Source organism: Phacochoerus africanus, chromosome 4 (assembly GCF_016906955.1).
Source record: "Phacochoerus africanus isolate WHEZ1 chromosome 4, ROS_Pafr_v1, whole genome shotgun sequence".
Lineage (NCBI taxonomy): Eukaryota > Metazoa > Chordata > Mammalia > Artiodactyla > Suidae > Phacochoerus > Phacochoerus africanus.
In genome coordinates, this window is record NC_062547.1 from 54,822,682 (window position 1) to 54,838,321 (window position 15,640).

Genomic DNA, 15,640 nt, shown 5'->3' on the forward strand with positions numbered 1-15,640 from the left:
AGAGTGTAGCAGTAAGTTGGGGTTCTGAAAAGCAGGGCAATAACCCAACAGATCATCTGAACTACTGGCACAGTCACCAAAAACTGAGATGCTTGGGTGGGGGCTGGGCCCAAAGACCTTGGCTCTGGAGGTTAGTCCCGGAGAACAGGCTGGGGTGGGTGGAGTGGAGACTGCTTGGGAGGTCTAGGAACCAGTCTGTGAAGTTTGACAGGGCAGAGACTGCCTGGGAGACTAGAAAGCAGAGCATCACGGGGGGGCAGGGAGCAATATGCTAAGGATGGGGAAGTGGAAAGCCACATCAGAGGGAACCTAGGAGAAGAGCTGGGTCTGCACCAGTATTGGGGAGGGGAGAGAAGAAATGTTGGGCCCCCATAGAACACTCCCCATTCCACAGTGAGCTTACTGGCCCACCAGCTATCAGAAAGCTGTGCTTCCCAGTGCATCCCCCCTACTACCCCTTACACATGTGCTGGACCTGGGGCTGCATGCCATCTGGGAGGGCTGGCCTCAACAATTGCTGGAAGCCTACCACCACAGGGGCTGTCCCTGCCCTGGCCTGCTTGCCCTTTGTAGGGCGTACACACCCCAGAGCAGCACCAAACACCACCAGCCCCCAGGAAAAGGCCTGCAGCCTAGAAAAGCTAGAACAAGCTTGGCCAGGCTGTGAAAAGATCTGCCTACTTTCTCAGACAGTCCTTCCAAGTTGGGCTGCCCTGGGGAAGAGCCTCTTGTGTTTGCAGCAGCCCAGCTAGCTGCTCCAGCCCTTGGGGGGTTCTGCACTCCTGCAAAACAGCAGCCCAGCACTGCCAGCCCCCTGCAAGAGCCCCACAGCCCAAAAACACCAGAGCAAGCTCTGCCTGGATGAGTGAAATCTGCTTCCATTGCAGTGTGCACCTCCCAGGCCTATCGGCTCTCAGGAAGTCCTCCTTTGCTTCAGAGAGACTCTGTCTGCCCCGCTGACACTCCAGAAAAGCCACACTACCTCAAAGAAGAATGACCAATAATGCCAGCCCTCAGGAAACATTCCACGGCAGTGACAAGGCAAACACTGACCAGCCATGGAGAGTACAACTTCACCAGGAAAAATAAAATAACAAGCAAGATGAAGAAGCTGAGAAACCACCCCCAGTTAAGGCAACAGGATAACTCACCTAAGCCAGTCAACAATGAAACAGATCTCTGCAGTCTGACAGACCTGGAGTTCAAAAGAGAAATGGTGAAAATACTGAAGGAATTAAGAGAAGATATGAACAGTAATGCAGACACCCTCAGAAGGGAACTAGAATATATTCAAGGAGCCAAGAAAAACTATAAAATTCATTTGCAGAGATACAAACTGAGCTAAGGGCAGTAAAAACAAGAATGAATAATGCAGAAGAATGAATGTGTGATGTGGAAGATAGAATAGTGGAAATCACCCAATCATGTTAGCAGACAGAAAACCAAATGAAAAAACATGAAAGCAATATAAGAGACCTATGGGATAATATAAAACAGGCCAATCTACACATAATAGGAATTCCAGAAGGAGTAGAAAAAGATAAGGGAATGGAAAATACATTTGAAGAAATTATCACTGGAAACTTCCCAAATCTAAAGGATACTGAGTTCAAGATACAGGAAGCACAGAGGGCCCCAAACAAGTTGAACCCAAATAGACCCACACCAAGACACATTATAATAAAAATGGCAAAAGTTAGTGATAACGAGAGGATCCTAAAGGCAGCAAGAGAAGAGCAGAATGCTACCTACAAGGGAACCCCCATAAGATTATCCACTGATTTCTCTACAGGAACTCTACAGTCCAGGAGGGAATGGTAAGAGATATTTAGAGTGCTAAAAGGAAAAAATATGCAACCTAGAATACTCTATCCAGCAAGAATATCATTTAAAATAGAAGGGGAAATAATTTTTTTTCCAACAAATGAAAGCTAAAAGAATACAGCAATACAAAACCCGGGCTAAAAGAAATAATGAAAGGGCTTCTCTAAACCAAAAAGAAAGGAAGGAAAGAAAGGGAGGAAAAAGAAAAAAAAAAGAGGAAGAACTAGGATTGAGGAAACCACAATCAGAGAGCAGTCACTCAAATAAGCCAGTATACAGATTTAATCATGAACATGTTTCAAACAAAATAAAATTTAAAAGAAAAAAAAGAGTCATCAAAAATCATAAAATGTGGGCAACGGATGTTAGGAAAAAAATAGACCCTTTTTTTTTGTTGTTGTTCGTTTGTTTCTCTTCTTAATTTTAACATGGTAATGAAGTGTTTGAACCTATGGGACCATGATGCTAAAACACACAATTATAGGAAGGGGTTAGCATACTTAAAAAACAGGGAAACCACAAGCCAAAACTAAATATTGCCTTGGCAAAAAAATGGAAAAAAAAAATAAAACCACTCAAACAGATAATAACCAGAGATTATCCAACCAAAAAAAGAAAGGAAGAATGGAGAACCATAGAATCAGCTGGAACATGAGGTTCAAAATGGCAATAAATAATCATCTATCAATTATCACTTTAAATGTCAATGGACTGAACGCCCCAATCAAAAGACACAGACTGGCTGAGTGGATAAAAAGGCAAAAACCTTCAATATGCTGCCTACAACAAACTCACCTTAGGACAAAGGATACATATAGATTGAAAGTGAAGGGGTGGGAAAAAATATTTCACGCCAATAGACATGACAGGAAAGCAGGAGTTGCAACACTCGTATCAGACAAAAATAGACTTTAAAACAAAAGACATAAAGAAAGACAAAGAAGGACACTACTTAATGATTAAGGGATCCATCCAAGGAGAGGATGTTACTATCGTCAACATATATGCCCCAAATACAGGAGCACCCAGATACATACAACAAATATTAATAGACATAAAGGGAGATATTGACGGGAATACAATCATAGTAGGAGACCTTAATACCCCACTCACACTAATGGACAGATCCTCTGGACAGAAAAGCAATAAAGCAACAGAGATCCTAAAGGAAACAATAGAAAACTTAGACTTCATTGAAATCTTCAGGACACCACATCCAAAAAAATCAGAATATACATTCTTCTCAAGTGCACATGGAACATTCTCAAGAATCGACCACATATTGGGACACAAAGCTAACCACAACAAATTTAGGAGCATAGAAATTATCTCAAGTATCTTCTCTGACCACAACGCCATGAAATTAGAAATCAACCATGGAAAAAGAAATGAGAAAAAACCTACTACATGGAGACTAAACAACATGCTACTAAAAAACCAATGGGTCAATGAGGAAATCAAGAAGGAAATTAAAAATACCTTGAAACAAACGATAATGAAGACACAACCTCTCAAAACCTATGGGATGCTGCAAAAGCAGTGCTCAGAGGGCTCTTGCTGTTGTAAAAAATTACTACACTCTTAATGACTTAACATATAATATTATCTCAATTTCAGGTCAGAAGTCTGAAACTGGTCTCACAGAACTAAAATTGAAGAAGTGACAGCATTTTTTAATGGAAACTCTGGAAATAATTATTTCCTGGTCTTTCTACCATCTAAATGTCTCCTATACTCCTTGGCCAATGACTCGTTTTCCTAATCTTCAAAACTTTGGGTTAAGCCCTCTCACTACCATTTCTCTTATTTCTACTTTTGTCTCCATCTTCCCCTTTTAAAGGTGATTACTTTGTGCATACTGGATAACCTGGAATAATCTTTTTATTTTAAAGTAAGATAATTAGCAATTTTAATTTCATCTATAATCTTAATTTTGCTTTGCCATAAAATTTATCAAACCACAGGTTCCAGAGATTGGAACATGGACATTTTGGGGGGCCATGTTTGCGCTCACCAAATGGACACCTGTGAATTGGGTATTTTAATAAAGGAACACCAATGCTTGTACCTAGCAACACCAAGGTGTAGCTGACAATACTTGGCGAGCTCTGAATTTCAGCGGGTGCATTTTAGATGAAGAATATTATATTCCTTTACCTAGGCCACTTGTGTAGAATTTAGTGGCCAGACTTTGGAAGATTATTTTATTTTACTGTACTACTATACATTTTCCACTTTATTATATCCATTTGTATACTAATCAATAAAAATGTGAAATGTATTACAACTAAAAACAAACTGCACAATTGTGATTTCAGTGAGTACAGGGTGTTTGGGATATGTAACAGAAAGTTGTTCCTTAATGATAATTATTTAAGCAAATTCATGCAAATAAACTCTTAGGCACAGTGCAGATCATTCAGTAATTCCTCAATAAAAATACAATTTTGATTATAATTATTTATTCTAATATTATTTTATTATTAATCAATGTTGCTTTTCCTTATTTATCTAGGATTACCAGCATTTGATTTATATCTTTGATTTTTTTTCCTCTTGCCTCAATTTATTGACTGTATGTACATAACTGCTTGAATACAAAATTTATATAGACCTTTATATATTGGTTTGGAAAATCCTAGTGAAATTAATTAAACTATCTCTCTTCCTTCCCAATCACTTCATCTGCAGAGTGGTTCACTCAATTACTGAATGCTTATGTTTTGGTTATAGTAAACCCTTATCATAATCTTATATATTTAAGAAAATATGGCTTTTTAAAATCACTTATTTCAATACTATTTATTAGACCATAGCAGAGCAGAGAGAAAGTAAAAATAAAATAACAAGAAATCAGCTGTTTCTATCTTACTTATTTGATATTTCTGGTATTTCATATTCATTTTGTAAATTAACCTCTATAAATAACCCTATGGCAGAGACAGCATCCTCCTTCTACAGATGATTAAACTGAAGCTTAGAAAGCTTATGTAACTTACTCTAAATCATATATATAGAAAGATGCAAAAATAGAGGAGTTCAAAACCATCCCCTTTGGAAGAGTACCTCTTGGGGCAACATATTTCTATAACAGTCTATCCCCCACAAAATGACTAACTTTTCTTGGCACATCGATTATTGCAAAAGTGTAGGCAAATAGGATTGGAGGTATTCCTGGGTATAAGTTTTTTATTCATGCTATCTTATTTAATATTATTTTTACACAAATCTCACTTTCGAAATAGTCATATCCTTGTTTCAGCAATATGTGAGTCAAATTAAGACATTTTATTTAGAGATCAAATAGCTTACAACTGAAAATAATCTGCTTGGAGTTAATAAATGGAGAAAGTATTTGGTCATGAATATTCTCCTAAATGTGTTCCCATTGTTATTTCCAGAGCCTGATATTGAGGACTTCCTAACATACTACTCAGTTGACTTGTATATTAGAACAGAAGAATTTAGGGAATTCCAGTGATCCAGGGGCCAGAGCAATGCAGGACTAGGCATCTTTGCACAGTGGCTGCTCCTGAAGCAGGTGAGTGCATAAAGTTTGGGGTCCTCTCCTCTAGGTTGTTTGTCTATTTTACTTAAATCATGTTAAGAACTGTATCATAGTCCACAGCTTTTTTTTTTTTTTTTTCCTTTTTAGGCCAGCACCTGTGGCATATGGAAGTTCCTGGGCTAGGGGTTGAATCAGAGCTGCAACTGCAGGCCTGTGCCACAGCCACAGCCACAGAGATCCAAGCTATATCTGCAACCAACACCACTACTTGCTGCAATGCTGGATACTTAACCCACTGAGTGAGGCCAGGGATCTAGCCAGCATCCTCAAAAACACTATGTTGGATTCTTAACCCACTGAGCCACAGTGAAAGCTCCAATAGCATTTGGAAAGAGAGAAATTTGAGTATCTGAAATTTATACAATGACATCAAATTTATTCCATTTTACTCTCTGACATATACATTGTATAATTTGCGCAAGATGAGTTTGCCTCTCTCAATTAATGTGGTGTCAAAACTATTCTGGCCATCGTAGTGGCAATTTAATACTTCTATAATGTATTTTCTCATTACACATGTTAAAGGAACTTGAAAATATTTTGTGTATATAGAATGTTGTTCTTTTTTTGTTGGTTTTTTAAAATGAAATCTAGGAAAAAAAACATATATCAATGGTTTCAAGGCATAAGAGTAGTTCTATAGTCCTCACTTAACATTGCTAAACTTATAGAGAGATTTAAATTTTTTATCCTACATTAATTTTTCCAACTGGTACTTCATATTATCAAGAAAACTTAAATCCAAATTTGAGTCCATTAGATAATTATTTTGTTTCATCGGTGGCTTTATTTAATTCCCACTGAGATTGCGTATTTTGTATGCCAATATTACATAAATTTATCTTTATCAAATTGTAACTATGTACAGGATTAACTTTTTAGGAGACTTGGATTTAGTTCATGCTTCAGTGCTAAGTCAATGGATGACTTCAGTTATCATTTGCATCTTCTATCTATTATAATTCTTTAGAAAAAAATGAGTTTTTTGAGTACATAAAAGTATTGTAGTCATTACTTATTGAGAACTTAATGATTTCCAATAATCAGTTAAGCACTGTTTTTATACAATCTTACTTTACTCTTACAACAACTATGTAAGACATACTTATTTTTAAGTAATTACATACTTACTTTTAAAACAAAATCTTGAGACACATAGGTATAAGAAATGGTCCTAACTTCACAGATCTTGCATTTATTAGAATACAGAAGAGAAAAGCTATCTGAAGTGTGAGCCTATACACTTACACACTATACACTTCAGGTGGATGACCTGAAATCTTCTAAGGAGGCTCTTTATTTGACTTTAACTGTGAAAGGACAGGAGTTCTTGTGTTCCTTTGGTTAAATTAAATTTGTTACTATAATTATGTTTTTCATGTATTTGTAAATATATCTTCAAAATACTGATTTCATATTTTGTCTCTGCCATGAGATTCATTTGCTAGAAAAATGGAGCAAAAGATGTACAGTGGATGTGACAAATATTTAGTATAATTTGAATTACTTTATTAATGTAGAATATAATAATTTATTCCAGTCTAAAACTTTGAGAGTATATTACTTTATTTCGATTTTTTAATTTGTCTATCTTCTCACTCTCAGATGCTAGCTGGAACAAACAGAAAAACCTTATTTAGCATGGGAACTTAAATTCCAGAAACTGGATTCTGGATTTAACATGCTTCCTTTGCTACATGATTTCTCCTCTTGATTCTCCAGGGCAAAATAATCTAATTCTAATCAACTTCATGTATGGTTCAAAAATAATATCAGTGACTTCTTTATTCAGTTATTGTGACATTCAATGAGCTAACGCATATCAAAGAGTTAATATAGTCTTTGGGATAATGTTTTCTAAAATTAAGATTCTTGCTATGTCTAAGATGCCACGTCTATATCATGCTGATATGGAACCAGATTCATATTTCCTTTAAAATGTAGAGTCACATTTAAGAAAAATGCCAAATGAGAGCCAGAATAATTTATTGGTCTACCAGTGTCTAACATAAAGCATCAGTTGGACAGGATGTAGCTTTGATAATCCTGAAGGGGAAAACAAACAAACAAACAAAAACTTTGAGGTGCAGATAGGAATTTAAAAAAAAAAATGACAGTAGAAGGAATTTTGTTCCATGTAAGCACAAATTATAAAAACTAGAAAATAAATGACATGTGATTTTATACTGTTTTCAATGTGTAGGGCAATGACATAGATGGTTACTATGCTTTGACTTGCAAATCTATCCTGCACTTGAACCTGTTGAATTGAAGAGAATTGAATCCACTTGGGTAAAGCAGCCATTATGATAAGAAAGTAATAATAATAATAATAATAATAATGATAATAATGGGATATCATCTTTTTATCCTAGTTCTTTAAAACTTTTAAGAAGGAAATAAGTTATTTATGCATGATAAATTCCACGACATATTGAAATTCTTATAATCTATTTTGTATTAAACTCATAAAAATATTACAAAAATATTAATAAAGCACCTAGATATAGCCTTAGAATGATTGAATTTATGATGATTGTGTATGTTTGCTCTGTGTTCAAAGCTTCATAAATTTTGGATGGAGTGTAGAGTCCTACCCAAAGAGATACTCTAAATATTTTGTCACCTAAATTATTCATATGTTAAAAATAAGTAAAATTATATTATTACTAATTCTCAAATAAATATTGATTTTACTTCCAAAATGTTTGGTGGTAATACGAATAATAATAGCAAATAATTATTAAGGTATAGAGGTATTATATTGTGCTACATATATGCTATGCACTTGTATATATTTTCTTTTCTAATCAATAATTAATCCCGAGATCAATAATATGTTTCATCCAATTTTGTACATAATGAAACATATTTAAACACACTTCCATTTAAATTGCTTAAATTCATCCAACTACTTTTTGGTGATATAGGTATTCAAATTCAAGAAGCCTACACCTTAATTCTGTAATTTTATCCCATAAAATAAGAGAGAAAAATTCTATTTGAGGGCCAGGAAGACAAATACTACTGTCAGTTATCTAATTTTTAATGTGCCTTATTAGTGACTCACATAACTTTCAGGACTTTAAATTTCCTACTGTTTAAATTTGAAATATATAGGTATTTTTCATGACTTTTTATTTGGAAATATAAGATATGAATAAATTATCTGATGTTACCTCAATGATTTTTCTTTAATAACTATTTGTTTAAAATAATGTCTCCTTAAATTTTAAACTCATATAAGTCTTTCAAAATCATACTTAAAGTAACTCATAAAATAAAAAGTATGTTGAGACTGGTCTTAAGCATGAGCATTAGTTGATGGTTTAGATTCTAAAAGAGAGCATAAAGTGAGCCCTAATAGAGCAAATGAAGATGGTGTTGGAACAGACCTGTAAAATATGAACTTCCTAAATTGGAAGTAAGGAAACGGACTCCACAAAGATGGTGGTAATCTGTCCAAATCTCACAAATACTTTGTAAGTGATTTTTGAGAATTTGGAATTTTGTCTTCATGTTGTCTAAGTATTCTATTATTCACGTCTACCATATTGGCCCTGACTCTGGGCTGGATTAATTGGAGGAATTTTGTATTGTGTTACATGTATTTTAGCAAATGCATAAACAGCCCCATCTATCCATATCATGTAATAACAAAAATGAACTTTAAACATTTATAAGGTTAATACATTTCATAAGCATAGATGCAAAAGATAGTTAAAAAATAATACCAATTTATGATCAGAGATTTCAAACAATTTATGCATCAATGAGAAGCAGTTTTATTACAATAATATTTATATGGTTTAACATGATAAAATCTACCAAGTTGCTCTAGCCTGTCAATATTAAATAATAACATATAAGTTTCTCAAATATATGTAATATTCAATGTAAACTTCGGTTCAAACTTTGATTCAATAACAATACAAAAATTGTTAATATTTTACATAGACTGAAGAAGATATTTAACATGCATATAAAGTCAGAACAGTATCACAAAGAAAAATATATCCATAGGGAAAATTCAAACAATCAAATAGAATATGTAGGCAAAAGATGTTCACAGTGAATTTGGAGAAGTAATCCAACAGGTTAATGAATAGTTTCAGCTCCCTCTTAAAGTTAGATCTGAAAGGAAAAGACAAAGGTCTCATAAGAGAGAACTTAATTTTCATATAAGTCCACTTCAATTACCATAGACACCACAGGCAACAGACATGGTGCTAGAGGGTAATTGAAAAGGTAACTAATTCCTGGAAGTAACTGAAATATTTCATATTTATGTATAGGCAATGCAATATCTCATATTAATTTGAATGAGAAATTTATCTGGCTAAATCTTAATTGATCACCTAAATACCTATTTAATCAATTAAAAGAGTATAGTAAGAAATCTTCTAATTAATAATTGAATTGCTTAATAAATTAATACAGTTCTACAGTTAAGAATATGTGATTACTGGTCACAAATAAGTTCAATTTCTTTATGCTCCTTTAGATTATGTTTTATATGAATGTGTTAACTTTTTGTAATGCATAATACTCAGTCTCATTTTGTGAGTGCATTAAGTAAATGTTAATATTGAGAGGTCTCTAAACCGAGAAAATGTCCATGTAATTAGGAAGACTGGGCATGGTAACATGAGGCATATGGTGATGGGTGCCCCTGAGTAGTATCTGTGGTAAATAGAAACATGGTGTACTGAGATCATGGGCTCCCTAAAGTCGTGAAACAGGGAAGATGAGCCACATTACCTTCCTGGGAAACTGAGTTATACATTTTTTTGTGTATAATTTTATAATAAAAAAAAGACATCATGACATCAAAAGAAGTCTGATGAAACTAATTTAAGCAAATATAAGGGAAACATGCAATAGTCATGACATGAGAATTTCACATCGATAATGACTAAAATGGATGAAGAACTTGTAGCTGCTTCAATACAGAAGCCCCCAATTACAGAAACTTTTGATTTTATAATAATATTTCCTAATACAATGAGTAAATTACATGTGACATATGGACAAAATATAGAGAGATAATAGAAAAGTAATTTGTACTAGTATTAATACATGCTATGTAATATATTTGGATCAAAAATAATGTGTAATTACAAAGACGTGGGTGATAGGGTGCTAAGGCAAACATCATGTTGTGAATTGAAAGATTAAGGTCATAATTATTCCTCCAAATACCATTTTGTTCCAGCATTATTTGAACAAGTTTTCTTAAGGAAATACCCAAGCTTCCTTTTCAGCAGATCTCATTTCCTAATCATCTACTTTCTTCCAGGAATAACTGGAGCCATGGAAAATGCAAATGACACCACAGGAATAAACTTCATTCTTCTAGGGCTCTTTAACCACACACAGACCCATCAGTTCCTCTTTTCCATAGTGCTCATGACCTTTCTCACCTCCCTGATGGGCAACGCCTTCATGATCTTGCTCATCCACGTGGATCCCCACCTCCACACACCCATGTACTTCCTGCTCAGCCAGCTCTCCCTCATGGACATGATGCTGGTCCTCACTATTGTCCCCAAAATGGCAGTCAACTACCTGATGAACACTAGGTCCATTTCTCCTGTTGGCTGTGGCTCCCAGATCTTCCTGCTTCTCACTCTGGGAGGGGGTGAGTGCTTCCTCTTAGCAGTCATGGCCTATGACCGCTATGTGGCTATCTGTCACCCCCTGTGATACCCAATCCTCATGAATCAGAAGCTCTGCTTGCACATGACAGCAGGCTCCTGGGTTTTGGGAGGAGGAGATGGGTTGATGCAGGCTGGTGCCACCCTGAGCTTCCCTTACTGCCACTCTCGGGAAATCAACCACTTCTTCTGTGAGGCACCATCCCTTGTGCGCCTTGCCTGTGCAGACACGGTGATTTTTGAGTTTTTCATGTATGTCTGTTGCATTCTGATGCTCTTGATACCACTGTTTCTCATATTGGCCTCCTACAGTCTCATCCTGACTGCTGTGCTTCGCCTGAAGTCCACTGCCACCAGGAAGAAAGCCTTTGCCACCTGTTCTCCCACCTGGCTGTCGTGGGGCAGCATATTTATCTACATGTGGCCCAAATCCTACCATTCAGTGGCCTATGACAAGGTGGTCTCTGCCTTTTATACAGTTTTCACACCTATGTTGAACCCCCTTATATATAGTGTGAGGAATAAAGAAGTCGATGGGGCTTTGAGAAAGTGGCTGGAGAAACATTTTTGCGGGCCTCAATAGTGAGCATTATTTGGCAGAACTGCATCACCAAAATTAAATTAAGATTACAAAATTTGTTTTGTGTTAATATGTTTTGCTTTCAGTTTGCCTGTTTGCATTGCTCTTTCAAATTATTTTAAACTTGATACATTAATAAAAATTACACTTATGCTTTCTGTACTTAGGTAGTATTTTTGTTTTTTGAACTTTGGACTGTAACCATAAGAGTAAATGACTGAGTCACTGTAGCACAAGCTATGCTAGATACCAACCATATAATTTACATTTTTGTGATATATATCATTTATTATTTTGGTGATGCATTATTTTAAAAGTGCATAATTATTTTGAAGAAAGAAATGTAGACCTAACTTCATATAATTTTCATAAAATAAATTTCAAATGACTAAATAAACAACATAAATATCAAGACATCTGTATAAGGAAGTTACAAGAAATATTTTTCAAAATTGTTTCAAGGTAAGAACTATCTGCTATTATACAGGATCTAGAAGAAATCCTTAGGTAAAAGATAAGTAGACTGGACTAGAAATATTTAGGTATTGTTAAAATATGTAGTGATTATGAAAGGAAGTAGTCAATATTTTGAGATGAAATAACACTAATTAAAACATGATGAATATCATCACATAAATTACTATAGATAATACATTTATTCACTCTAGTAACTAGAGGAAAAAGTACAAGTATTTTTTCACTTGATAAAATGTATATCTAACTTCTATTAAATATTGTAAAGATTTAAAAAATCATCTTTGATCACAAGGAAGGCCTTAAGCCTGACTGAAATTTTCAATTTCTTAGGGTTAACTGAAGAAAGTTAATATTATTGGAGAAGTTTTATACTCATGATCTACTGGTAACTTTATTTTAAGGTATTTTATTTTTAAGAAAGGAAGGAAAAGATGAAAGAAAGAAAGGAAGGAAGGAGGGAAAGAAAAGGAGGGAGGGAAAGAAAAAAAGAAGAAAGTCATGTGCTGTACACAATTTGATTTGAAGGCAATGTCAGTTTATTTTTTAAATTTTTTTAAATTAAATATATTTGATTCACATGCTATGCCAAATTCTGCTGTAAGGAATGTCATTTTAGAAATGAAGAAAATCAAATTAAATGAGTTTCCTGACTGGAGTTACTGTTGTGGTTCAGCTGGTTGAGAACCCAACATAGTATCCCTAGGATGTGCGTTGATCACTGGCCTTGTTCAGGGGTTAAGGATCTGGAGTTGCCATAACCTGAGGCGTATGTTGCCGATGAGGCTCAGATTCTGAGCTGTAGTGTCTGTTGGTATATGTAAGCCAGCCCACAGCTTCAGCTCTGATTTGATCCCTAGCCTGGGAACTTCCATATGATGCAGGTTCAACCCTAACAAGAAAAAATATATATATATTATTTATTTATTTATTTATTTATTTATTTATTTATTGTCTTTTTTTGCTATTTCTTGGGCCGCTCCCGCGGCATATGGAGGTTCCCAGGCTAGGGGTCTAATCGGAGCCGTAGCCACCAGCCTAAGCCAGAGCCACAGCAACGCAGGATCTGAGCTGTGTCTGCAACCTACACCACAGCTCACAGCAACGCGAGATTGTTAACCCACTGAGCAAGGGCAGGGACCAAACCCGCAACCTCATGGTTCCTAGTCAGATTCGTTAACCACTGCACCACGACGGGAACTCCATATATATTTTTTAAAAAGAGTCTCCCGAAAAAAAAAAATTAAAATGTAAATTTTAATAACATTTGAATGAACTAACATATCTCATTCATTTAACTATCTTATATAAACTTAAATAACACTTCTCATCTTTAGATTTTACAGGAGTAAAATAAAAAACAGTTATTTCCATAGCTACGATAATTATGATTTCACTCTTAATAAAATGTCAGATCTTTAAAGCCGAAATGCTAGATCAGAATTTTACATTTAATCATCTTTCTTTCTATTAGCCTTAACAAATTAGAGTATGACAAGAAAACACTATGTCAATATCTGACTCCACACATAAATTTCCAACATAATTCATTCTAAATATATACAACAAAGGAACTAATACTATATTACAGGCCATGGGAGATTATATGCTTTAGTCTTTAATCACTTGAAAATTATTTATGAGAGTATACTTGAGTGATACACAGATTGAAGTTTATTGATTTATGTAATTATTTATGCCAATAAATGTGTATATAGACATATATTGTTTATATGTAAACTATTTAAAAGCATAAATTATTTAAATATGTATTTTTATATATAATCTATTATTTACATATGTGTATTTCCATCCTCTCTCATGGAAGTGATACATGCTGTGTGGCAAATTGACATTAGTCAGTTGGAGATGTTAAAAGGTTATCAAGATTCACTGTTTCTAGTGAATGTAGAAATGAATTACCAAAAAAGTATAATTTCATAAGACAGAAATATATTTTATTGCATTCCATAAGGCCAGAAATCCAAAATCAGTGCCACTGGTCTGAAATCAACATGTTGGCAGGTCTGCACTACCTCCAGAGGACACAGAGAACAATCTTTTCCCTTGTCTCTTCTAGTTTTGGATGGTTGCCAAACTTTTCTGTCTTGTGGCTACATTATTCCTATATATACATATATAAACTGCTATACATATATATGTGATATATATGTATGTTTATGTATATATATATCACATGTGTATGTATATATAACATACATACACATATATGTATGTATATATGTTTATATATGAGGATTAATATTCTTTCTAGTTGATATTTTGTAATTGGCAAAAGTTGTAATTTATTAATGAGTCAATAAATGAGTTAGAAGTTTTTCTCTGAAAATTAAGTGAATCATAATGCAAAATCTAATTCAGAGGACAGCTCTAAATCAAAAATGAACTTAAATGTTCTTGATTTTAGTTATTTTTTGCATCATGCTAACACTTTTTTTTCAACTCCAGTTCAATTCAATACTGAACAATAAATTTTCCTAAATCTTAAAGGAAAAAAAGTGCTAACACATTCATTATATGCCTAAAGGACAACTGCTGTATTAATTCATCTAATCTATTTTCTTTGAGAATCATTGGCTTAAACTAAGTTTCCATGAACTTGGGAAAAAATGAACCCTAAGTGATTGCAACATTTGTATTGTACCTGTAGGATTTTCAAAACTGTTGACTACCCCACTCCCATGACAAATGTAATATTCTAAAGATTTTGTTTTAGAAAAAAAATCAATGCATGAGCTCCCATCATGACTCAGCAGGTTAAGGACACGACGTAGTCTCTGTGAGGATTCAGGTTTGATAACTGGCCTTGCTCAGTGGGTTAAGAATCCAGGATTGCCACAAGTTAAGTCATAGGTTGCAGAGGCAACACAGATCCAGTGTTGCTGTGGCTGTGGAGTAGGCCTCAGCTGCGCCTCTAATTCTGTACTTAGCTTGGGATCTTCCATATGCCACAGGTGTGGCTATAAAAGCAAACCAACAAAATAAAACAAACAAACAAAAAAACCACATTGTTCTGTTTAATATAGCAAATCTCCTAGGTCATGAAACTCCTCAAAAGATCATATGTTTTTGTTCAAAAGTATATCATCTAGCTATTATTGTATATAGTCTAATCTCTATATATTTTTATTTTATTTTAGACTTTTTATGGCTGTATCCACAGCATAAGGAGGTTCCCAAGCTAGGGGTCCAATTGGAGCTCTGGTGGCCGGCCTACGCCACAGCCACAGCAACACAAGATCTGAGCCATGTCTGTGAGACCTATACCATAGGTGTTGGCAACACTGGATCCTTAACCCACTGAGTGAGTCCAGGGATGGAACTCTTCATCCTCATGGATGCTAGTCCAGTTCATTAACCACTGAGCCACGATGGGAACTCCTCTCTATATTTTTAAACCAGTGAAAAAGAGTTAAGTGATATTTTATAAAACCTATCAGTTAAATAGGTTTTCTGAATGTTTTCATTTGAACACAACTAGTTTCAGCATTCACATTATCTAATTTATTTTGAGAG

The 15,640-nt window shown here is 34.7% G+C and overlaps 1 pseudogene; it reads left to right on the forward strand.

Annotated features, from left to right (window-relative positions):
- Positions 1-10,705: 10,705 nt before the first annotated feature.
- Positions 10,706-11,632, forward strand: LOC125124166 (olfactory receptor 2T33-like; annotated as a pseudogene).
- The last annotated feature ends 4,008 nt before the right edge of the window (positions 11,633-15,640 follow it).